Source organism: Helianthus annuus, chromosome 4 (assembly GCF_002127325.2).
Source record: "Helianthus annuus cultivar XRQ/B chromosome 4, HanXRQr2.0-SUNRISE, whole genome shotgun sequence".
NCBI lineage: Eukaryota > Viridiplantae > Streptophyta > Magnoliopsida > Asterales > Asteraceae > Helianthus > Helianthus annuus.
In genome coordinates, this window is record NC_035436.2 from 50,954,418 (window position 1) to 50,981,549 (window position 27,132).

Consider the following 27,132-nt stretch of genomic DNA (forward strand, 5'->3'; position numbering starts at 1 on the left):
TCTACTATTGTTCCTGATTTATTATTGTATGTTTGTATTTTGAATTGGTTTCATTATTTCTACATTTTCGAAAGTTATTTTAAAAAATATGAAGCCTTACAAGTTACAATTGAGTTGTATAATACTGTGTAACCGCATCAAGAGTTGAACCTCACATTATTACACCAGGGATGGGCGCACCCGTTGGAAAAAAAATTATATAGTGTTATTCGTCCGCAAAAATCCCGAGCGCACCCCATGAAATTTTGTAATCGCCCCTTTTAAACTTTCGAAACCAACCCTCATCAAGGGTAGAACCATGTAGAGTAGTTACAGTTAAAAAAATATTGAAAATAGACTGTTTTGAACTTTTCCGGGAAGCCGGCGACGACCTCTGTAAGTTTGTTGAGAAGGCAAATAGAAGTAGAGGGAAGCCAGATAACTCAAAAGTTTGACTTTTACCCTTTTCATTATTTTACTTTTAAAGGCTCACATATTTAGGAAATAAGTGCCTGCACTTAGACTCGAGGGTATGAGAGCCTCATCCCCAAGGGGATGGGCCGCCATGTTACCGCCATGTAGGAGGGGCTTGAAGGGGATGGACCTAGGGGGTGGGGGATGAACCCCTTTATATATATATATATATATATATATATATATATATATATATATATATGTACGTATGTATAGGTATATGTGAGAGAAGGGAGGCACGGCGAGTCCGGCTAGTGGGTGACGGAAAGGACTAGCCGACCTATGGGGGGCGGTGTGGGGGACCGCGCCGGGCCAAGCCGGGCCTCAGCCGGCCCCCATACCGTCTGTCTTAGTATGGCTTTACTATGTTCATAGCTCATGCTCTTGAACCTTTAATTTATTATTTACTTTTTTTCTACTTTATCTTATTACAAATAGATTAACGTCAAAATGTGTAATTGTGTATAAGAATTTTAGCTTTTTTTCTATTATTATCTCATTACTTTATTAGTAAACATTTAACTTAATTAAGAATTTTCACTTTACAATTTCTTTACAAAAATATATAAGTACATGAGATTTTTTTAGGAACAAAGAGATGTATTTATAAAGGATAATCAATCAGCTAAAAAGAAAAACTCAAATCAAGTGAAATTCATCTCATATCTCCATCTAGCAAATATAGGTCTTATATGTGACCCTCCAGTTCAAGATTTCTGATTTAATCACTGACCTCAATGAATTCATAAACTGATCCTTTAAAACAAATCAAAAATGGATATGGAAAAGAAGAAAAGGAGAAGAGTTCCCGAACACCCTCAATATACATTATCTTTGTTTGTTACATTGTTAGCGTAAGCCGTCCAACGGACGGGTACTAAACTAGTTGTGACAATAATTAAACCAAAACCGTTTTCATTTCATAACTCAAATTGTCATTACAATACATGGAATTCAAATTACGACAAATAAAAGACAAGTTCAACACAACATAAATGTTCAAATCTAGTAATTTCTTGAGCATGTTTCTAGTCATCCCTACTAGATTTCATACGATCATCATCTTCAACCTGTAACGTGTTTAAAATAAAGTTGAATGCAAAAGCAAAGACGAGTATACAGGTTTTTATACATAGCATAAGAACAAGTTTAAACAATTCCACATGGCAAGCTAGTCGAAACAAGATAAACAATAAATTGGTATGTGCTTAACAATAGAAATGAAATACACACTAGCTAATGAGGAAAACATCAAGTGATGTGTGGATTTGTAAGTCGGATAGCCCAAGCTATCCAAATAATCCCACTTTCACAAGTTCAAGACTTGTTCATCACTTGAAGGTTAAAACCCTTTTAAAACAGAAAGTTTTGAGGCTTAAAATCTCTGGATTTACATCTTACAACCTTGTTTTAAGCTCACATAATCATGGTCTTGATTAGTGGCATAAGGACATAGGAATGTGTTGAGAAATCATAAGTTAAAGTATGTTTAATCAAGTGCTTGTACAAAGCATAAACTTTCTTGCACTTTCAACCCTATTTGGTTGATGTTCTAGCCTTGGTTTTCTATGGAAAACCTGTGGAAACACACCTAAGGTTGTTCCAAGTGCTAAGAAGAAAGAATGATGGAAAAGATGAAGTATAAGTGATGTTATGATCACTTTTGCAACTTGTAACCAATCTGATTTGGTACTGATTTCCAAGCTGATTTTTGAGTGTTTGAGAGTGAAAGTGGAGTTTTTGCAAAGTGGAAAATGTATGGGAAAGGGTTGGATTTTATAGGGAGTGATTAGGTGAGGTGGTTGGGTCATTAAATGGAAGAAAGATATCAAAGAAAGCACAAAATCGCCTAATCCAAGGGGGTGATCACGTTTTCTGCGGATCCAGGTGGCTGGCGGGCCGTGAGCCAGGGGAGGAGGGCGAGTCACGGGTGGCGAGCGAGTAGGAGTAGGGCTGGGAAAACAATTTTGAATGTTGGCAATTTTGGTCCTTGATGTTTATTATTGAAGGTTTAATGTGTTTTAAGGGTATGTTATGAAATATAACCATAGTGTAAGGGTTGTTAATTGTTAATAACATATAAACAAGTATGAGGAAGCATGATTTAGTATACGTATGTCGTAAATAAGTATTGTAAGCATCCAAATGACGTAAGATTCACATATATCACGACTTTGCTAGTATAACACATATTTTCAAGAATTACGAATAATGTATCATATGTATTATGAATTCAAACGTATGAACAAGCATGAATATGTAGAATTTAAAGAAATACGAATTTTTATTTATGATCCAAGTCTCGGATTTTACAACGATTACAATGAAAAGACGTTTACAAGAATACAAGACTTCCACAAATAGAAATACAAGCAACGCTTTCTAATTATGGAAAGTACGAAGAAGCAAGGCATTACACATCCTAAGTTACTAATTCTAGAAAAGGGGTATGTATGTATGGTTTTTTAAAACTCGTAACTTTTTATTCTATAGAGGCAACCCAAGTTGCTTTTTGTAGGGTTATATAATTATACCATAATGTCGTGGGAAAAAAATTAACGAACGAAAGTTATTAAAGGGATATTCAAATAAATTGATAAAGGAAATAATTATAAAAAGAATTATTAAAAACAAAAAACAAATGATAAAGAAAATATGGGTTTAAAAAAGGAAAAAAAATATGTTAAAACTTAATTTTTTTTAATAATATGCAAATAAATATGTCTCATTGGTTTTGGTTTGGTCAAGAATATTGTTACTTTCATCCAATAATTTGTTTTCATGCATCTGAGTGCATGTGCTTTTAAAATTTTGTCGTTTCCATCCGCTAACTCCATCCATTTATTAAATAAAAGGTATTTAAGTCTTTTTATAAATTATATTTATTTGATAATAATTAAGTTAGGAAAACATTAAATAACTAGGCAAATATCTCCATCACACCACCACCTCCGCCAAACTTTTGGCCTTAGTGGGTGTAAACCTGTCAACCCCCCTATTGAACAACATCATGTCGTAACAAACTTTTGCAAAAAATATGAATTTGTTTTAACCAACGTTACAGGGTATCAAAAACTTATAGGAAAGCTGATTTATCTCTCTCACACTCGACCTGACATTTCCTACACTGTGCATTTTTAAGTCAATACATGCATCGACCAACTAACTCTCACCTTCAGCTTGCTCTTCGCTTACTTACTTCGGTATTTAAAGAAAGCTTCAGGCAAAGGCATTTTATTCAGCAAAGGCTCTGGTCTTAATATCAGAGCATATGCTGACTTTGACTGGGGCAAATGCCTTGATTCTAGACGATCTGTGACAGGATTTTATATCTTTTTGGGGAATTATTTGGAAAAGCAAAAAACAATGCACTGTTTCAAGATCCTCCGCCGAAGCTAAGTACAAATAGATCTATGTGCACTACTACGTGTGAAATTCTCTGGCTTCTAAATGTTTTGACGGAATTACACATCCCTATCAACCTTCTTGTGAACTTATTTTGCGACAATAACACTGCCATTTCCATTGCTGCAAAACCGGTTTTTCATGACCGTACAAAAAACTTTGAGTTGGATTTGTTCTTTCTTAGGGAAAAAAATCTCCGCTAGATTAATCAAAATTATGGCCGTGGATACCAACAAGCAATTGGCGAACATCTTCACTAAAGGTTTGTTGGCATCTCAACATGATTTCTTAATTCAAGGTCTCTCTATGCATGACATGTTCGGATTATCAAATTGAGGGGGTGTTAATATTAATATTTAAAGTTAAAATTAATATTAGATTTATTTTTTTTCAATTTTCTAACCCTTTTCTTTGTTTCTTTTGGGCAAATCTTTTCTCTCATTGGTGGGCGTAATTAATCTCTCACACATCTATAAAAATCACACATAAAAATAGTCACTTTTGTTATTTTTCTTGTTTTATTACTGCATAACACAACACAAGGAAGTACAAACTGGAATAGGATGAAGAACACTACTTTTAGAGTGCTTTATTTCTAGGATTTTCACTTGGCCTCGTTGAGGTTTATCATGGAACTTTAGCTACTAGTAGTAGCTCATTCTTCTTATGCATTACGGTCCCCTTAGTTTTCAAAGTGTCAATGTCTAAAGTCCCTTTAGGCAATTCCCAATCAAACGAGTAAACAAGATTTGAAAGAGCCAACTCCACCGCCGTAGCTCCCATCAACAAGCCTGGACAACCTCTACGACCAGACCCAAATGGGATCCACTCGAAATCTGCCCCTTTATACTCAAGATTACTACCCATGAACCTCTCTGGATCGAATTCTTCAGGTCGATTCCAACATTTAGGGTCTCGCCCTACTGCCCATGCGTTAACGTACACTAGAGTCTTCTTTGGTATCTTGTATCCCTCTAAAATGCATTGATCTCTTGATTCGCGAGGGAGTAAAAGTGGTACGACTGGGTATAGTCTAAGTGCCTCTTTGATTACTGCTTTTAGATAGTCAAGCTTATAAAGGTCATCTTCTTCTACTTTCCCTTTCTTTCCCACTGCATCCCTCACTTCTTGTTGAACTTTCTTCAAAAATTCAGGATTTTTTATGAGCATAGTCATCGCCCAGACCACTGTTGAAGCACTTGTTCCAGTCCCCGCTAACAAAATATTCTGCAAAAGGACACCAACACAATCATGAAAGTCGAAACATCATCATCATCATACTCAATAAATCCCACCAATAGCAAAACAAAGGTAGGGTCTGAGGAGGGTAAGATGTAGACAGCCTTACCTCTACCCCGTAGGAATAGAGAGGCTGCTTCCAGTGAGACCCCCGGCTCGAAAAGTCGAAACATGTAGATAGAATCTAAATTTTTTGATGAAAGGAAAATGCTCACCATGAGTACGCCTTTTACGTGATCAAAAGTGATATTATTTGAATAATCTTGCTTGAGTTTAAGCAATATGTCAACCATATCATCTTGCATATTAATACTGTTTGATTGGTATTGATTCAAATGCTCATCAATCACTTCTTGATAGAACTCATCCATGTCTTTAAAGGTCTTTTCGAGTCTAGCAATGCTTCCATTGAGTTTGTCAAGCCATCCCATTAAAGGAAAATAATCCCTATAAAAAAATTAGCAAACATCACTTGACACTCCAACATAAGCTCACCAAGTCGTTTCCCCTTTTTTCTATAATTGTATGCAGATGGTCTTTTCCCAAAAGCCACCCTACAAATGATATTACTATAAAGAATCATAACATCTTCACTTAAATTCACTGCTTGTTTCGTAGAACTTCGGGTCTTTATCCGATCAATCATGTCAAACACCTCTTGTTCTCGAACCGAACGAAACGAGTTCACTTGTTTCATCGAAAAGAGATTAAGGGTGCAGATCTTTCTCATCTGTCTCCAGTACTCATTATACGGTGACCAAACTATGTCTTTGTTATCGTATGAAAGCTTTTGTTGGCCTGGTGCAGAAGACCAAATCATGGGTTTTCAAGATTTCTTTGGCCATTTCGGCCGAAGAAACAACGAGACTTTGGACGTTACCAAGGGGAAGGGACATTAACGGGCCGTAGCGTTTTGACAGACCCCATAGGTAGACTGCAAGGTCCGAGATGTCGAGTTGGTGCAGGTTTCCAATGATCTGTAACCCGGGTGGTCCAGGCGGTAGAGGGAGGGATTTTGACAGAAACCTTGTAATGGGAAGGAGGATAAGTAATAAGAGAAGGACAGCTGATGGTATTATGAGAAACAAAGCCATTGATGGTTGATCTTACGGCTGCTAGAAATGGCTCAACTTAACCAGGATATATAGTATTATTTTTGTGGGAGTAAATTACAAAACTAATCCTTTATGTTGGCATCCCATTGCGAAGTGTGTCCTTTGTCTTTAAAAGTAACGAGATTCATACTTTATGTTTGCAAAACGTAACATGTTATGCCCTTTACCTCAAACTCAGTTAAATTTTAATGTTAAATCAGATTGTATTCGTAATTCTACTTATTTATATAGAATATCTTTAATAATTTAAAAAAAAGAATTAAAAAAAACAAAAATATTAAAAAGAAACAAATCAGATCTCTCTCATTCTATCTATCTGTCTCTTAACTCTCTCTCTCTCTCTCTCTAACCACCACTCTAACACCAACACCACCACCATAAACAATCTTCCTTCTTCTCACTCATCACCACTCTAGCCACTGCCACTCGGCCATAACCGCCACCCGGCCACTGCCACCCAACCATAACTACCAGTACAACCGCTGCAACAACCACCGCAATCGGCGAGATTACACAGGAAGTATCGCTATCTCCGATGAGAAATCTTTCATAGGACCAGTTTGACCGTCGAGATTTCCTTCTGAAACGATCCTACTCATTCGGATCGAGCGTAATTTAGGATCGGAGAGGCTCGTTATGGAGCCAGTGACGGCGTCACCGTGGAGATACCGTCACGGCAGCGGGGGAAGCTTCTGGAGCAAGCGACTATCGCCATTCAGTTCTCTAACAAAAAACAGAGTCTTCTCATTCCCATTGAAATCGTCGTTCTTCCGGCGACGCCGCGATTGAACGCATATCGTATATGCTATCCGATGGCATCAGATATAGCTCACGTAGACTGCTCATATATCGGTAGCTAGAAATCGCTCTCCTAGTTCTCACATTGTTCGGATAAAGAAGAAGAGTCGTCTCTGGAGAGTGCATCTTCTTCACCTCTGGTGCTGTAATCGGTGTTTATGGAAAACTCGGAGAGCGAGTTACTGGATCGGGGAGTGAGGTGAGTTGACTCAGATAACGAGTCGGTCTCGATTTGTCACACCCCTTTCAGAGGCGGAAGCACGAGGTGTGATCGTGAAAGGTTCTCATTGCACACAATAAGTAAACATACTACGTGATATAAAACAAACTCCAATTTGCCATTCAAAGTTTAATCATCCAAAATACAAATTTAGTTTAGAATTTATATCTCCACAAAAGATAGTGGTTTAAAAAGTTTACAACTTCATTTCAAATTAAAGATTAAGGTTTTGTTTCATATATGGCCACAAGGAGGCGGGATATAACAAACAAATCCATCGAAAGGTGGGAATGGAGCATGGACACAAAACATCTTGAAACATAAAACTACATCTTGAACAAAAGAGGCCGCGCATCCACTAGTTTCTTGAAATACATGTAAGTTTTGAAAATCGTCAACAAAAGTTGGTGTGAATTCATGCAGTTTGTGTTAAGCGTAAGAGTTGTATTTGTATAAAACATGGGATGTAATTGTAAAATGTAAGTTTGCGAGTTGTAAATGTAAGGAAATCGAGATCGTTAATGTTTAGCTAGGACATTAACATATGTGACAATATAAGAAGCATCCAAACCTAGGCATTTTTCCGTCGATTCACGTCTGGGACCCAAAAGCACTCTTTGGTAACACGAGGCCAAGAATGGGTTGCCCCAAACCCATTAGATCTAACCTTTCACTCCCCGGTCTAAGGCATATAGTTGATTAATGGTGCTTAAGTTTCACCCTATTCGTAAAATGATCTATGTATTCCTTAGTTTTGTTTTAATATACCATGTACATATATTTTCCCTAAAGTTTAGAAAACAAGAAAATGTTTAAAAGTGAGGACATGAACTCACAGATTTGCGTCTTTAGCGTTGAAACTTCACCGGTGTTCGTCTCGTAGATGTCGTAACCTATAAACGTTCTACGTACGTTAATCACTTAAACTTGTAACTTACTAAGTACAAGTTACCATCTTGAGTTATGTATTTAGTTTGTTTTAGTCGTATAAGTTCTCCATGTGTGTGGGACTTGCCCTTGATGGTCGGGTCTCGCCCGTTTGTCGCATTATTGTTTGTCTATATTGTATTGTTCACTTGTGAATATATATTTTATTCCCAAAAATATATTTGTATAGGTAATATTTTGAAAACGATATATGTTAAAAATAATATATATTTTTAACTTATCCAAATATATCATACTTATATTATTTTCCCTAAAGTAAATATAAGTAATTGGTTAAATAATATTTTCAATATTACGTATACTTGGGAAAGTATACTTGTATGTGGGTGTAATATTGTGTGTTTTACATTATTTGTCAAGAATCAATTCTATGATTTTTAATACTTTCCGGAATTGTATTTCTTAAAAATAATATATATTTTTAAGGTTTGTTTACAATATATATCTTTTGTGATACTCTTCAACTATATATATATATATATATATATATATATATATATATATGGGAAGGTTCATTTGAGAAGAAATTTAATGTGAGAAGAAAAAGAAGAAAGGGCATAATGGTAAAACATTAAATAATTTATAACAGATCTCATTAATTATGCTATCTCTCATTAATAAAGTAAAAAACATTTTATCCTACACATTTTAAAATTTATCCTACATATATTTTACACTTACCGAAATTTACTCTACGCATATCTAAATTTATCATACACATTTAAGAATTTATCCTACACATACTAAAATTTATCCTACACATGTCGAAAATTGTCCTTCACACTAAATTATTTTATCTTGAAAGAGTATATTTAAAAGTGAGTTACAAATTTAATTAGTTAGCTAATTAATTACAATTTACCTATATGCCCTTATTAATAACATTAAATAAACATATTAAATGAAGTAAAATGGAGCATTTCTATTGGTTAAAAACTTATTCTTTTTATTCTTACAAAAATTTTCTTCTCATTTGAACCCTCCACTATATATATATATATATATAGCGGAGGGTTCAAATGAGAAGAAATTTTTGGTAAGAAGAAAAAAGAAGAAATTTCAACCAATAAGAATGCCTTACTTTACTTCATTTAATATAAGTATTTAATGTTACTATAAGGGTACATCGGTAAATCTATATAGTAATTTGTAGTCTTTCTCTTTAATAGCTAACTACATTAAATTTTTTGTAACTTATCTTCAAAATATATATTTTTTCAAAAAAAATAAAATAAAATAATTTAAAGTGTAGGATAAATTACGAGTCGTGTAGAATAAATTACGAGTTGTGTAGGATAAATTTCAACGTGTGGGATGAATTTCGAAATATGGAGGATAACTTTTGATGTGTGTAGGAAAAAAAAAGTTAGTGTGGAGGATAATAGTCTTTATGACTAATTAATTAGTCAAAAATGATAATAAATGAGATAAGTGAAAAAAACTATTTAATGTTTTACAAAATTACCCTTTGTTCTTTTTCTTCTCAATTAAATTTTCTTCTCAAATGAACCTTCCCTATATATCTATTATCTATTATATATAATAAATGAAAGTGATTCGGGCCACGTGTCACTTGATTAGGGCATCCTCAATCCCATTTTCCCGCCCTTCCGTCCCTTTATCTCACTCCTAAAAACCCTAGATCTTCTAATTCTTCTTCCGTACTCTTCTCTTCTCCCTTCTCTGGCGATTCAAGAAGACCAGATGCGATTCCTCTTTAGATCTGCGATTCCTCTTCTTCAGCCGGGATCCACGAAGTAGTAATTAGGGCTATCTCTTCTTTAACTCCATTGTAAGTCGAAATCTTTCATTTATTTTAGGTTTTGGTTTCAATTTCATCTCAGAACATTAATATTAGGTTTTAGTGATTCTTTTTTGTTTCGATTTTTGTTGGATTGACTTCGATTCACAGTTTTCGGCGGTGTTTGTGTCGTCTTTTGTTGTCAGGTGATTATGAACTGACTTCAGCAGATCAGCCAATGTTCATCCTTTGTTTGATATTGAAGACAATCTCTTCTTTAACTCCATTGTAAGTCGAAATCTGTCATTTATTTTAGGTTTTGGTTTTAATTTCATCTCAGAACATTAATCTTAGGTTTTAGTGACTCTTTTTTGCTTTGATTTTTGTTTATAAATCTTAGTTGTTTGTTAATCCAATATGAGTTTATCTTACAATTATCTCGGTTCATTTTAACTTTGTTTCACTGATTTGAAGTTAAGATTAGGGCTACATCAATTTATTCAGTTTAGCATTTATTTTTGTTCATATTACATTTTTTTACAAATCAATACAGATTAGGGTTTTTTTTTGTTCAAATTTGTTACATCAGTTTGTTCATATTAGGGTTTTTTTGTTACATCATATATAGTGCTGGAAGCGGATCCTATCTTAGTTTAAAGTGGGCTGAACGGGCTTGAATTGCTGTTAACAAGATTCTAGGTATATATGTTCTTCATTGCTATCTGCCTTTGGTTCCATTCAAGTAGGAAATTTTACATCTCCGAGTGGATAGGTAACGTGTCGTTCGGAGGGGATAGCTAATGGGTCAAAATGGATAGAGTTTAAAGCAGAAAGTATGGTGATGATTGGCTCTAAGAAACTTCAGAAACTGATGGTGATGATGCACATATGCATGGAACAGATGAGGTTTGGCATGAAGATGCGTCACAGGGAGCCATTGAAGATTAGCCTGACGTGACTTCCGACCTGCTATGAAGGCCGCACATGGGCGTTGTTGGGAGGGTCAACAGGTTTCACCCACCTGACGATGATAATGCTATATGGCTCTAGTGGCAGCCGGAACGAGTATTTGAGATTTAATCATCATCACTTATTTTGTCATCCATTGTATTTTGGATTCATCAACAAACTTCGGTGAGTACTAGTGTTCCCACCTTTCTTCATTTTAGATTACAAAAAGTTCCATTATAACTTTTGGTGAACTCTAATTTTGGGGTTTTTAAACAACGTTGGGGGCTTGGTAATGGATTGGGGAAGACTGAAGTTCTATGAACTAAAAATAAAGCCAGAGATAGAAGTTGAATTATTAAAACTTGCCGCTGACTGCAGATCACAAATCTATGAAACTTGCTGACTTTGATTTGGCAAGAGAAGAATTATTAACAGAGATGATGACTGCAGAAACCGGAACTTACCGCTGGATGGCTCCAGAGGTTTTCTATTTTCAACAGAAATGATTTACGTCTTTTTCTTTTCTGCTTCTCATTATCTGACTTTCATGTACCTGCTTTTTTTGTGCGTACGTGTGTAGCTTTACAGTACAGTAACACTGAGGCAGGGATCGAAGACGCATTATACACAATAAGATGCCGTTCGAGGGCATGTCGAATCTTCAACCAGATTGGTCCGCCATCTTTTCTAACAGTTTTGGGTGACTTTTATGTGTGTGTATGGTACGTGAACGTGAGTGATGATGAAGTGCACATTTCTAGATGTTTTGAAAATTGAAACTATACAAATAATGGATGAATTACTAAGAGATGAAAACCAGAATAGGGTTCTATCTATGGTGAAACCACTGTTGGGTTAACAGTGGTTGAAACCACTGTTGGGTTAAAACAGTGAGTTAAACCACTGTTGGGTTAAAATAGTGGTTGAAACTACTGTTGGGTTAAAACAGTGAGTTAAACCACTGTTTGGTTAAAATAGTGGTTGAAACCACTGTTGGGTTAAAACAGTGAGTTAAACCACTGTTGGGTTAAAAAAGTGGTTGAAACCATTGTTGGGTTGAAACCACTGTTGGGTTAAAACAGTGAGTTAAACCACTGTTGGGTTAAAAAAGTGGTTGAAACCACTGTTGGGTTAAAACACTGAGTTAAACCACTGTTGGGTTAAAAAAGTGGTTGAAACCACTATTGGGTTAAAACAGTTAGTTAAACCACTGTTGGGTTAAAACAGTGAGTTAAACTACTGTTGAGTTACAACAGTGGTTGAAACTACTGTTGAGTTACAACAGTGGTTGAAACTATTTTAAAGCGAAGAGACTTCAGCGGATGAAATCCGGCACTGTGAACGATGCTGCATTTGTGTTTAACCTAATGATTCGAAGTGGAGGAGATGCATTAAGAGGTTCTGCATCTTCGAGTGATGGGTTATTCAGCAATCTGGATTCATGTGGGCGAGATAATACGTCAAAACCCACAGTTGAAAAGTTTGATTTAAACGATCTTGATTGGACAGATAAGGTTCCAGAGTGCCCTATATACTTTCCATGTAAAGAAGAGTTTGAGGATCCTTTGGTTTATCTCCAAAATATAGCTTCAGAAGCTTCAAGATTTGGTAATACTTCCTCAATTCTTTTATAAATATTAGAGGATTATCTCTAATTAAACATTTTCCCCTTGAATGTTTGTACTTTCAGGTATATGCAAGATTGTTTCGCCTTTGAGTGCTTCAGTTTCTACTGGTACAGTTTTGACAAGAGAGAAAGTTGGTTTTAAGTTTACTACACGAGTGCAGCCTCTTCGTCTTGCTGAGTGGAATACTGATGACAATAGAGAAAGTTAAGTTTTGTTTGAAATATTAATTATTTATATAGTTATGTATTATATATTTTATATTCCAAAATTTTAACTTCCTTATGCAGTATGCAGGGTCTTGCAGGTGGCGAGTCAAGTGAGTTAGGTAATGAGTTCAAGCTCTAATGGATTTTTTGTTATGGATCGTGACGGTCCAGGCGCAATCACTATTTTGTTCATTTCCAAAAGTTTTTTTAAATAATTAATGCGTGATGGGTAACTTGAGCCATATCTCAGCTAACTTAATATAATATACATACACATGTGTTTTAAGTTGAGAGTCGTATCTCACTTATAGAGAACAACATGGCTGAAAATATTCTACATGTGCATACTGACTGGAAGTTTTGTGGGTTATATTTATTGTGGATTTGTGTGCTACTGATCTTTCTTTTTTTCTTTTGTTGATTTTCTGAAAGAGTCATGAACAATTAATTTAATAAATTTATATTGATGTGTGCATCTAAACATTAATTGCTTATTGCAGTTTTGACTTTGTTATCAAATAGATAGAATGGGTGTCCTTTCTTTGGGATTTTGAAGGATCCAAGTAATCCTGAACGGGTGCTCTATTTATCATAATCTTTCATTGGGTAAATAGATAATCGCTATGGCCGACTGAAAGAGATAATCAAGATCTGCAGATGATTGATAACAGTTCCATTCTCATCGTTCTTCATTTTCATTTGGTTATCCAGATTTTCTTTTCCTAATTTGTTAAGTCTATTACGTTTTCCTAACTTTATTTGTAATTATAAAATTAGGAAACAATATCCCAGTACATATGTTTGAAATGGATCCTTTGTTTTGTTATTAGTATTGTAGGCTTCTTCGATAACCTAGCCATTGAAAACATTGCTAGTGTGAAGTTTGTTAGGGTTTTCATATATTCAATCTTTTTGTTCCATACCTTATGGTTTTAATGCATCTATCAATAGTTAGTCAAATTACCTAAGTTGTAATGTAATTGCATATTTATTTTCATTCAGGAGTTACCATAGCTTAATATTTCCAAGACATGGGCTACACGGCAGACTCTACGTCACATTGGGTAGAAACATTGCGTGAAGTTTCTGGTCGTCGGGTACACACTAATTTAATTACCCCCGCTGTTAGGATCGAAGGCTGTCATGATTGTGTTTGTTTGTATAATCTGAACAAATCAATAGAAATGAACAGAGTTTAAGTGCAGCGGAAATGAACAACAAACTTTGTAAACACGATCAACGAGAGAAATAGATTTCAAAAACACATGATTTGCATCAGTCAAAAGATTACAAAGTAAATCAAAAGATTACAAAGCATGCTTACAAACTAAACTCCCCCTCAGCCTGATACTCCATGGTTGATTGCACAAGATGAAAGGATTAGACATGAGGAGAAGAACTCGCTCAGTCAATCAAATGTAACAGTACAGGGTACTGCTCCATTTATAGGCAAACCAAACCACCGAGGCATCTCTGCTGACGTCACCATGAAAGCGACATCTAACAAACTAACAAACTCTATCTACTGTTCTATAACTACTGACCATATATACATTGATTGCATTCTAATCACTGATGTATAAATACTGATTCTTTATTCCACTGATGTAGTCAACCACTGTTGTTTGAGCATCAGTGCTTTCTTTAAAGGGTGATCAGACCTTGAATGGGCAGTGCTTGAATTCTTTAGCAGTGCTTGGATTCCGTCAGTAGATTGAGCTTCAGCCTTTAAACTTCAACAGTTCTTTAGTAGCAGTTGTTCTATTGAGCAGTACTTTCAAGTCTATCAGATGCTAGATGACCACTATCAAGGGGAAAGCTTAATGTGACCAGCTGCTTATTATGAATCCACTGTTGTGATCCGGCTTTGGCTTTCATTATCTGTTCCTCTGGTAGGGTTCAATCCCAACAATCTCCCCCTGGAACAGATAATGCCAAAACCCTTCATTATTCTGGATTTTTATTTCTCATCAGAAGTTCCCTAACTTGTCTTTTAAAATCTGCTTCAAAGTCCTTGGAACTTGAGTCATCCTCATCCCTGCACAGTGTAAGTTCAAGGAGATCTTGTAGATCTTCAACACCAAGGCTTAGTGCTTGTTTCCTTGATATGTACTTCACTTCACCATTGGATCTGAGCAGGGTCAATACATGGGTCTTTTGATCAGACATCCATTTTAGTATTTTTGAATCCAATGGGTTTCTTGGGAGAGATTTATTCACTGATGAGTTTGGAGATATTGGCCTTGTGAAAAGTTGTGAACTTTCAGCAGACATTTGTTTGAAGGCCATTTCAATGACATCATTTGCTGCAGCTATATCTTCTGCAGTCTCCTTTTCAATCTGTTCTTGTCTCTTCTTTTGATCTAGCTCAATGGCTGTCATGTCTGCTGAAGTGTTTGGTGATGCAGTTTTGGTTAATACCTTTTTGACAAGGTTTTGAAGTTTCACTGAGCTATCTTCTTTTAGATCCATTTTCTTGATGGCTTCTGTAAAGTACTCAGCTTCCTTTTCTTTTTCTTCTTCACTGGTCAACAGTTTTCCTTTTTCTTGGTTTATCACAAGGATAGGGGTATCTGCTGATATGATCAGTGGTTTAGGAGCACTAATCTGTTGTTCTGGCTTTTGTTAGTCAGGCTTCTTTGGAGTGTCAGAATCTGTCATCCTCCTTTTCTTCAGCCGTTCATAAGCCTCATCGGTATACTGCTTTGTCCATTTTGCTATGGCTGTGGCAGTATCCACTTTTGCATCCACCAGCTCCTGCTTCTTTCTTTTATACTCAGATGTAAGGTCAGCAATGAACTTTTTGTATTTGTTCCAGTTTGGGGCTGTCCTCTTCTTGCTTGGATCATTTTTTATTCTTTCAATTCTGTTTGCCTCATGCTTTAATGCAACTATTGGCCATTCTTCAAACTGTTTTTCTTCAGCTGGATAGAATTTTTCTTTCATGATGTATGCAAGATATTCTTTTCTCAATTCTTTTCGTAGATCTGCTTTGGGTGGTAAAGTTGACATTTCTTTGCTCAGATCTTGTGCATAATCTTCCATCTGTTTGACTTTAGTGAGCAAAAATTCCATTTTTTCAGAAATGGCTTTGTCACTTTGATCTTCACTTTCAAGTTTGGCTCTTATCTTAGTCTGCCTTGCTTTGATCTGGAGATATTCATCCATATTTTATGGGACTATGAAGCCTATGAGAGAAGGAAATCTTCTTTTTGAAGGAACACCCTCGGTGTAGAATTGTCTCATCTCATTTTTTATAGCTTCCAGTTCCAGTGGGTATTTTGCAGCAATAGGATTATATTTGTCCTCATTTGGTTGAGTTGTTTTTCTTTTTCTGGTGTAAAACCTTTTTGGAGAAGGGGATTTTGGTTGTGATGTAGGAATGGTGAGAGCAGTGGTAGATGGTTGACTAACAGTTGTTGAAACAACTAGTGTTTCAATCTCTGTTGTCATTGTAACTACTGATGTGTCAGTAGTTATCTCCTGCTTTTGAGAAGGTGGTGATTTGGTAGTTGATGATGTGTTTGAAGTGGTAGTGGTTTGAGTGGTGGAAAGTGTCTGACTAACAGTTGTTGAAACAACTGGTGTTTCAACCATTGTTGTCATTACAACAGATGTTGTAACATATGTTATCTTCTACTTTTTGGCAGGAGGAGATGATGGGGTGGTTGTTTTTGGTGGAGAGTTTGGTTTTGGTGGTGGTGATGTGATCATAGATGATGATGGTGGTAGGGCAGTGGTTGTGGTGGTGTGTGGTGAGGTGGTGTGTGTTGATACAACATCTTTAGTCTGGCTATCTTTTTCAGGTTCAATATAAATACCATCTTCAATTCCCTTCTTCTTCCACTTGAATTTCTCCCCCTTTTTGGCATTATCTGAAAAGGGGGTTATTCATGAAGAGGACAGTGGGAGGAACCTTTCCAGAGGTGCTTTGTATGTGAGCCTTGATAGCTTTGATATCTGCTTGAGTATCTTTAAATCTTGACTCCACCATGTTTGTCAGCATTTGTACATGTATTGCATGCTGCTGATCAGCCATTTGTTTTTGTTTTTCAAGAAAGGGTTGAAATACATTCCATAGTTTATTTGCAGCAGGTGCAGGTTGTGCAGGTGCTTGAGCTGGGACAGCAGTGGATTGTGCTTTCTGAGCTTTTAACAGCTGTTGCACCATATCCTTTATTTCAGCAACTGATGTTTCAAGATTTTCAACTCTGCCCGTCAATTCCTGATATTTTAAATCATCACCAAGTAAATGGGATCATCTGATTCCCCACCAGCAGTGGTTGTACCAATGTGTGACTTAGGAAACGAATCCTAAAAGTCGTTCATTGATACCCCTTGTTCTTGGTACTGGGGTCTTCTTCCTTCAGCACTTGATAGCCTTTTAAAGGTACCAGTGGGCATAACAAACTCACTGGTGGTTCTCAGAGGTGCTATGGAAGGAATTGCCTTCAAGGGAGTCTTATAAATGCAACCACTGTCCAAATGTAAACCAGTGGGTTCAACATTTATAGTGGCTGCTCCACTTGAACTACTGACAGGAGTTACTTGTAACTCCTGTAGTGTAACCTCCTTAGTTGTTGCTAGGATAGCAGAGGTATAAGTGTCAGACCCAGTCACTTGTGGGAGTGTACTCTTAGTGATAGGTGATTGAGAGGAACTGGTTTGTGTCTGAACTACATCAACTGCATGCAACAAGGGTAATATTGTTTGTGGTAATGAGAGGGGTGAAGATATGGGTGTTGAAAGAGACATGTCCTTGGGATCAGGACTGAGGAAGATGGATCCGATTGAATCCAGAGCTTCATATTGTGGGGTCCCTGTGTTTACAACCTAATCCTTTTGTGAGGATGCAGGAGGAGTTTGAGGCAAAGGTGGAGATCTTTCTTCCATCTGTTGTGAGGAAGTAGCAGCAGTGGTTATAGGTGACATTTGTGTTGTCACTGGCAGTGGCTCTAGGATCTTATCTTCCAGAGGTGCCTTTGTCTTGGGTTTGGGGTGCTTTCTGGATGTTTTCTTTTTGATCTTTTTGGTAATGGCATGTGTGGGTTTCAAAGCAGTGGTTGTGCTGCTATGATCACCTGGAGCAGTGGGCTAAGCAGCCGATACCTGAGGAGCAGTTGTAACTGCTAAATTCTGCTCAGGCACCTCTGCTTTTGTTTTCGAAGGTGTTAACATTCTTGAGAATATCTGAGGTGTTAAACCATTTATTTGAAAATAGGTACCTTGTTTGAGCAAATTTTCATTTTCTTTTCCATATTTTTGTTCAAAATAGTAGCTTAGAAACCTTGGAAAAAGCAAAAATGATTTGCTATCAACATTTTTTACCAAGTCATTAAAGATCTCCTGGGAGTAGTTATAATTTTCATTATTTAGAATAGCATATCCCAGACATTGGATCTTTAATGGTATTTCGTTAAAAGCAGTTGTTTAATTTGAAACACACATCAAAAGAGTGTGAAATAGAAACCTTGGTGCAGAAGGGAAATAGCCTTTTTGTAAGGTATCTCTTTTTGGTTGTTCTGCGTACCCCCTACCCAGAAAATCAGTTTTCAACTCGGTTTTAGAAAAAGAAGTTTTACCTTTCTGATCATCGAGTTTAAAGACTTCTGAGATTGATTGTAGAGTGATTTGAATCGCTTTGCCCTGTATAGAGGAGTTAATGGCTATGACGATGCTATCTTGTTTTTCAAGGATAGCATTTTTCCAGAACTCTCTCTGGGTTTGTTGGTAAATGGGAGCATCTGCTGTTAGCAAAGTTTTGTACTTTGATGCAGATAAGGTGTCGATGATGGAGTCGAAGGTGTTGGTGGTAGTGGGTTTTGTGAGTAGACCCAAGTAGTTGTGAGGGGCTTTATATGGTATTTCGATGGGTTCAGCGGCCATTTGAGTGGCGTCTTTGGAAGCAGAAGAAGAAGAAGAAGAAGAAGAAGAAGAAGATGATGATGATTTTGATTTTGATTTTGATTTCGTCATTTTGATGAAGAAGAATCGAAGAGTGATTTGTGATGAAGAGTGGGAAACTGCTTTGAGAAGGGAATTTTTGGAATTCAATTCGACAATGAAACCCTGTTTGGGGTTTTGGTCAGGGTTTTATTTAGGGAAAAAGTGAATGCTGATGTGGCAGTGGTTACAACGATCTGATGGCTAAAAACTGAACACGTGCCAACCCCTGATGAAAGGTTAAGTAATGGAGGACAGTTGTTTTGAGAGCCACTGATGGATCAACCGTCAGTAGTTACAACGGTAACAAATGAAACAATGGGTGATTTTTACTAGCAGTGGATAGCATATCAGTGGATAGAACACTGATTTTGAACAACAGTGCTTATCAAGAATATGAGAGAGCAGGGGTTGACTTTCAGCACTTGACAGACTTTAGAGAGCAGATGTTTGAGCACAACAGTAGTTAAGGGTAAAGAAATGGTAAGGATTTGAAAGACCATTAAGTCAACAACTATTAGTGCAACAGTGTTTAAACTTTTGACAAATAAAATTTAAGCATCTGCTTGTTCAGATGTGGGAATTGATTTTGTCTTGTGTAAACACAATATCATGTCCAACATCTGTTAATATACATCTACAGAAATGCTATACTTAACAAATTACATTTTAGATGCAAATTATCAAGTTTAATTTGTCAGCAGTTTTTCCAGGGATTTATGTTCTAGGTTTTACCACATGTTTTTGAAGCTTTTATAAATTTCTGACAGTGGTTTAGTATTCCAGATGATGAAAACCTTTTTACTAAGGCTACTCATTTTGTGTCTAATTATTTGAATTAGAGCATGAATATCTCAGTAGTTTAAAGTCTGTTAGCAACCAATTTTTGATCTGTGATAAAACAAACTTGAGGTTGATATGACCTTGGCAGTAGTACCTTTTCCTTTTGATCAGTTTTTAAGGATAATATCACCAACAAAAAAAGAGGTTCTATATCCTGACAGGAGATTGATACTTCTACTATCAAAAATAAGTAAAAGTACAAAATATATTATTTAGGAAATAATATATCCTGTTTTATTGAGAAAAACCTTTTCAAAAAAAATAATTAAAGGTTGTTCTGAAAACAACATCAAAAAGAGATCTGGTATATTTCCAATTAAAGCTCATGGTCACATCATTCTCAAGTTTTAGGAAAATGGTCAAAGATTTGAAATGACTATTTTGTGTGACCATTTTCTTGTTAATTAATTGCATAAAGAGGGGACATGTGAGGATTCTGAAATATTTGTCTAGTCCTCTTATCAGTTTCATCATTGGTGATACTAATGTTACCTGAACATCCCTAAATCAATGAATGCACATAATTGCTTGATAACCATTGTTTACCCAACTTTGGACTCTTAAGTGTTTTACATTTATACTCTTTTCTTTTGACTTCAAAAGTTTTGAGATAAACACACCTTAGAGTTTTGTTATTTTTCTTCTTCCCTTTTTACCCTTCCCATTCATAAGTACTAGAATACTTACTGGGAGGTTTTTTATTGAAAAAATACCCAGACCAGAATCATTTTACAGCAATGTTTGGAGAGACATAGACATTTTGCATGTGCTTATGTCAAATCTCACATCACATATGATTTAGTCTGTTTTTCATCTGATTTTCTCGATGTGTTCTTAACAGAGTTGATTTGATCCTTTTTAACAGGATTCTCAACCTCTTTTTCAACACATAAGATGTAGTAACTAAAGTTTTAATTTCCCTCCTTTTATGTTAACAAAAACACTATTGTTTTATTTATGAAACTAGCTTTTTGTTGACAGGAGGTTCATACCTTAGTATTAAACACGATGAAAACAACACAAACTTCATATTAACACTTGAAATCAATTTTGCAAAGGAAATGATTATACCATAGTTATCAGACATATTTTCAGATCTAAGCACTATAGGTGTTTTATGCATGATATCACTTGTTATGTGAAGTTTGTGTGTCTTATGACATCTTGGTTGTTTTACAAGGTATCTGAATAATCATTTTGAACATGATTTCTCGTTACTCTGTTTTTCAACTAAATACAATCACCCTTAGTATCAATGAATTTTGAGCTGAACTGTTATGTCAAATTGATTGTTAGATCGAATTTGACTGTCCAGGCTCTGATACCAATTGTTAGGATCGGAGGCTGTCATGATTGTGTTTGTTTGTACAATTTGAACAAATCAATAGAAATGAACAGAGTTTAAGTGCAGCGGAAATGAACAACAAACTTTGTAAACACAATCAACAAGAGAAATAGATTTGAGAAACACATGATTTGCATCAGTCAAAAGATTACAAAGTAAATCAAAAGATTACAAAGCATGCTTACAAACTAAACTCCCCCTCAGCCTGATACTCCATGGTTGATTACACAAGATGAAAGGATTAGACATGAGGAGAAGAACTCGCTTAGTCAATCAAATGTAACAGTACAGGGTACTGCTCCATTTATAGGCAAACCAAACCACTGAGGCATCTCAGCTGACGTCACCATGAAAGCGATATCTAACAAACTAACAAACTCTATCTACTGTTCTATAACTACTGACCATACAGACACTGATTGCATTCTAATCACTGATGTATAAATACTGATTCTTCATTCCACTGATGTTGTCAACCACTGTTGTTTGAGCATCAGTGCTTTCTTCAAAGGGTGATCAGACCTTGAATGGGCAGTGCTTTAATTCTTCAGCAGTGCTTGGATTCCGTTAGTAGATTGAGCTTCAGCCTTTAAACATCATCAGTTCTTTAGTAGCAGTTGTTCTATTGAGCAGTACTTTCAAGTCTATCAGATGCTAGATGACCACTCTCAAGGGGAAAGCTTAATGTGACCAACTGCTTTTTATGAATCCACTGTTGTGATTCGGTTTTGGCTTTCATTATCTGTTCCTCTGGTAGGGTTCAATCCCAACACCCGCTTTTGGTACTTTTCTTTCCCTTATTTTGTTCTAAATCTCATATGAATGTCTCTATATTCCTTAACGCTTTGCAGCAGAAGATAGAGGAAAAGACGTTTATACCCTCTGTTAAATTTGCTTGATCTGAAATATAGTTGGTTCTTATCACACTAAAGGCTTTTTTGGTACATGATTGTTGCGATTCTTGATTTTTCTTTATTATTGTCTCTCTAATCATGATAGTACATCATTGGGTGGTTTCGTTGTTCATTCTAGGTTGCACATGATTTGTTATGTTCCTTCATGCCACCAATTTCATCTTCCACCCTTTCGCTCATCATATTACTATTCAATCTCTCAGGTTTACATTTATTCCCTACTCACTTCCTTTTTAATGCAATCAAATTGAATGTTTGATTTTTATTGGTGAATGTTTTTTAAAGTTTATTAACTAATTTTGAACTCACGTGACAGTTTATTGAAAATTCGGAACTAAGCATGTGACAACCCTAAAAATTACGGGTATCCGTACAATTAATTTATATTTAATTAATGCTTAATTACTGTGCTTGCTTACAATTGTGATTAAACTGCTACTTGATTTCTGATACATACATATACATGCATCATACTTTATTACTGTCACTTCATTTATTACACACGAAACAATAGTGACAAACTTGATGCACAAAAGCACAGTTAGTACAGTGAGCGGATAACCCAATAAACGTGCTGACATTGCCATCACTAGACAGACATTGTCTCTGAGGCCAGTATGAGCCGGGAATAGATTACTACACTGATAGGGAGTGTAGGGAAGTGAGAATCATAAAACTGCATCACTAGGTGAAAGTTATAGTACCGGGAAGTGCCTAAAACATACTTTAACTGCAAAATTCTGCACTTTTAAATAAAATTCAGCATTTAAATATGCTAGTATAGTGCAAAAACGGGGTAAAATAATACTAGACACTTTCCAAAGAGTCGGGAATTTATTGTGTCACTAAAAGTAATATTAAAGACACTTTAAGTGCTTATTTAGCACTTTAACGGATCAGTATCCAACCGAACAACCGGACTTTACCCGGAACATAAAAATAATGTCAATGATATTATTTACACTTTTCTGAGCTAGTTAGGGTCCCCGAACACACCCTAACACCCGTTATATTTCATAACACACGAATAACTTATTTAAGTTCCTAACTAACATAACTAGTTACCAACTAAATGGTTGAAATCAAACCATAACCCCCCCCCCTTCAACCGATCGGTCCCCCAAGGGGACACACTCCTTACAAATTTTGATTATTTTATTCCATGTGCCTAATATCTAGTTGACATTTTACTTATTGGATAATACACATAAATGGTTTATATATATAACCATTAGCTTATCTTCTTCATATCCACCATCTTCCTCAACACAAGGAACCTCCTTCTACACCCCCCATAACTCACGGCCCACTATCACCACCACACTACCATCATCTTCACCTCAATTTCATTCACTCCATACATGTACAAAGGTGTAGGAAGGTACATTAGGAAGCTTGGAGCTTACGGAAGCTCAAGGACCTCTCTCGTTTTCTTTTAACCACCACATTTCTTCACTCGAACTCTCCTAGCTTTGTGCTAGTGGTAAGCACTTAGATCCTTGTATTTTACTTGTTATTTAAGTGGTTAATGATGTTTAAAGATCAAAAACATAAGAAACTCTAAAAACATAAACAAGATCATGAACATAAGAACTTTACATGAAGGTCATGAGATGAAAGGTGATAATACATGATAGATCTGAAGTAAATGAACAAAAATCTGCTGTAAATAACCTATGTTATGAGAGAAATCGTACTAGAAAGGATGACGATCGTATGTGTGCGTTTTAGTAACATTTAACCTTGAAACAGCATGCTGATTTGCACATTCAGCCGACTTTAACTGGCTGTAAACAGGTCATAACTTAACGAAAAATGTGTTTTCTGAAGTCTGGGTTTATGTACTATGAAATACGGTTCTAATGGCACCGGAATCATAATTTTTGGACTTCGTTTACTATTTTTAAAACGTCGATTTGTAACAGCAGCTAAAGCTGCATTTTTACAGCGGTAAATAAGAGTCATATTTTCAGTCATAACTTGAATTCTGTGTAGAGTTAGATCATAAAATTTATACTGTAGATGGTCACTGTTGTCGCCATGATCTCCAACTGGAATTTCGTAAATCGGACTCTCGGTGAATTTTAAATAAAATATTCCGTGAACTGCAGTCAGAAAAAGGTAAATCTGAATGCAGTCAGGAAAATGAATTTCTACAAAATATTGGTGATGATTTGGACCACGATATTTTTACACAATAATATTTGGGTCATAGCAGACATTCTATAAAAATTTGGGAATTTATAGAATAAGGTAACTATTTTATTAAAATAACCGAAAACAGCCCAGTTTTGTGTTTTAAAACTGAGTCGATATAAGTAGTATTTTGCATGCCTAAATGTCGGGTTGGTTATTCGAAAGCGATCTAGCATGTTATATGTTAAAGAAAATGATACGCTCGTAAGCGTGGACACCTCGGCGAAATTTTTCTAGAAATATAACACTTAAAAATATTTTTTGTGACAAGTGTTTATAAATATATTTTCAACTTGTTTCAAAATATAAATTTCGCCATGGTTTTTATTACAAAATAACCAAGTGTCGGAGGTGGATTTTTGTAAAGGAAACTTGTTAAATATATATTGAGAGTATATATTTCTTAATAAAACGCTTGTGTGCTTACGTGATTAATATGTGAACTAAAGATATATTATTTTTAGGGTAAAAGTAATATTACTTGATATATCATGAAAATACGACTCCAAAATAATACCAACGCTCTCACAAATAAATATCTAAGTTACATCGGTGTTGTTTTTACAACGCGAACTCTAAAATGTAACGCGCGTATCTTCGGAAATTACTCTTAATGGTGTATTTTGATAAAGTATTATTTTGGGAATTGCACGAAGTAAAATATAATATTTTTGGGGAAAATATGTATATTTTGCAGATAGAATAATTTAGACGAATGAATTAAAATATATTTTATTAAGTGAGACTTAATAATATATTTTTAAAATTATAAAACGCACATGTATTAATACCCCCATCATTGGGAAAGGGAACACGAATACGAATACTCGAGTAGTACTAATACAGAAATATTGTATAAACAATTATTCCAAAACTAAATACAATTATTATAACTTGGAATAATACCAGAATCGTAACTCAAAATCATACATACTAAGACAAGGCACTACCCGTTCGTCTAATAGACATTAGACCATTGTATGTAGTCGTGTTTGCCGCGGAGATTGGGTTACGAGTACGAAGACGCAATACTGTGAGTTCATGTCCCCCTTTTCTCTTATCTGTTTTCAGTTTTTATACTTCGGGGGTGAAATACATGTTACTATGATTACGAATACTTTTTACATGGCATGGTTAGCGTAAGGAGGGTTACTACTTAGATCATGTGAGTGGGTAGGCGGGAACTGGAGGCCATTAATCGTCATTGTATGACCGAGGGTCATTAGCGGTAGATCTATCTGGGTGTAGCGAGCCCAATCCCTGAGTTCGCTGAATGAGCGAGGTGGTGACTTTGAGCCCGACGCAAAAATCTGCTAGGTTTGAGTCTTCCTACTGTACTTCACATATATCATTGGCTTTGCAACCCAATGGTGATCTCTTTTTCCTTAATTGCTACATACCAGGGATTTTCATACATACATACATTTTTATAAAGGTTTATACCTACTCACTTACACATGAACTCGCTCAACTTTACGTTGACTTTTCAAAGTACATGTATTTCAGGAAACTAACGGATCTGGCACGGTATGTACGTATTTTCAAGCTGCGTTTGAATAAAGAAGTCATCCAGGGTTTAGAAGGTGTAACCTCTTCCTGGACGGGTTACATATCTCTAAACCTAGTATTGTTTAAAGTCTTTTGCTAAGTTTTTACAAACTCATTAAATCAAGTTAAGGTTTGTAACTTATTTTGTGATTGTTGAAAATGGGATTTTTCTAAACTTTATTAATGGATGAATATCTCATGTTTTTATCATATAGCATTGTTATGATTGTTGCTATGGTATTAAGAAGTCACACCAAATAAACCCACGCTTCCGCAAATCCAGGGTGTGACAGCTTGGTATCAGAGCTTCGGTTGTAGCGAACTAGGATTCTTTCTTGAGTCTAGACTACGATCACTGGGGCTCTCACGGAAATGTTTTCACAACATGTTTTCATTGCATACACAAAACGTCCAGATCCAGGGAACAAACATTTTTACAAACAAAAAGGCACAAGTACACTTTTCAAAAATTTATAGTTCAGTCGGGGAGACTGAGGGAGTTCAGTCGGGGAGACTGAGGGAGTTCGGTCGGGGAGACTAAGAGAGTTCAGTCGGGGAGACTGAGGAAGTTCAGTCGGGGAGACTGAGGAAGTTCAGTCGGGGAGACTGAGGGAGTCCAGTCAGAGAGACTGGGGGAGTTGATCTTAGAGACCAGGGATTCAGTCGGGGAGACTGAGGGAGTTAGTCTGAGAGACCAGGAGATTCAGTCTGAAAGGCTGGGAGGTTAGTCTAGTGGGACTAGAGAGTTCAGTCTGAGAAGCTAGGAGATTAGTCTAGTGGGACTAGAAAGTTCAGTCTGAGAGGCTGGGAGGTTGGTCTAGTGGGACTAGGAGGTTCAGTCTGAGAGGCTGGGAGGATAGTCTGGGGAAGACTAGGATGATTACTTGCTTGCATTAAATAAGACTTACATGCTTGTTTGATTTAAGGTTGATGTACGTGCATATGTGATAATTGTTCGCATATACTAATTGTTAATAATTACTATGGATATACATGCTACGCACCGGCACACATGTCACGAGTTATCAGACAAGGATAACCCTACGACCACCGCCACAGATGATGAGAACTACAACTGCGCCAGAGACAATTACGTCAGATACTGACAGTGATCCTGATATGCTAAGGACGAGGCCGACTTCTAAAAGTCCATGCTACCAGATTTTGGTGATACTTCATCTTTGCTGATGGTTTCTCTGACAATAATCTTTCTGTTACCCTTGTTTCAATCTATGACCACTCCATCACTGGTCATCCCGATGATGGACACACCATGGCTCCAATCCTTGATGATGCGCCTCCTGCGGACATGTCTACTGAAGGTTGGCTACTCGACAAACATTATATGACTACGTTGGCATGCTTATCGATGGTCCTCCTGCCGACGCCCATGATGATAGAAAATTAGACGAGAACATTGTTACTAACTTCACTTCTTAAGTCCCCTGTTAACAAGCCATCCTCTGATTCTAGCATGCATTCAGACTCCTTTGAGTTCGTGATACCTGCAACCTTACAAATAGCTGGATTACAGCATTCTACTACTGACACAAGACGACGATGACATGACTGCTGCTCTATCATTTGCTCGAGACACCACACCATTACACGACCCAGAGCCTGCTCTTGAGCTAGCTTC

General features: G+C 36.3%; 1 long non-coding RNA gene and 1 pseudogene across 12 annotated transcripts; one reads left to right on the plus strand and one right to left on the minus strand.

Moving 5' to 3' along the window:
* Nucleotides 1–4,485: 4,485 nt before the first annotated feature.
* LOC110934747 lies at nucleotides 4,486–6,191 on the minus strand (annotated as a pseudogene).
* A 3,553-nt stretch (nucleotides 6,192–9,744) lies between these two features.
* LOC110936673 lies at nucleotides 9,745–13,908 on the plus strand. Of its 12 annotated transcripts, none has more exons than XR_004891094.1 (9): nucleotides 9,745–9,970; nucleotides 10,126–10,207; nucleotides 10,548–10,618; nucleotides 10,692–11,053; nucleotides 11,249–11,352; nucleotides 11,451–12,478; nucleotides 12,561–12,701; nucleotides 12,786–12,823; nucleotides 13,707–13,908. It is a non-coding gene; the product is annotated as an uncharacterized LOC110936673 (long non-coding RNA). The 12 variants fall into 12 exon arrangements; XR_004891088.1 differs by lacking the exon at nucleotides 13,707–13,908 and adding an exon at nucleotides 13,205–13,624; XR_004891093.1 differs by lacking the exon at nucleotides 13,707–13,908 and adding an exon at nucleotides 13,227–13,624.
* The last annotated feature ends 13,224 nt before the right edge of the window (nucleotides 13,909–27,132 follow it).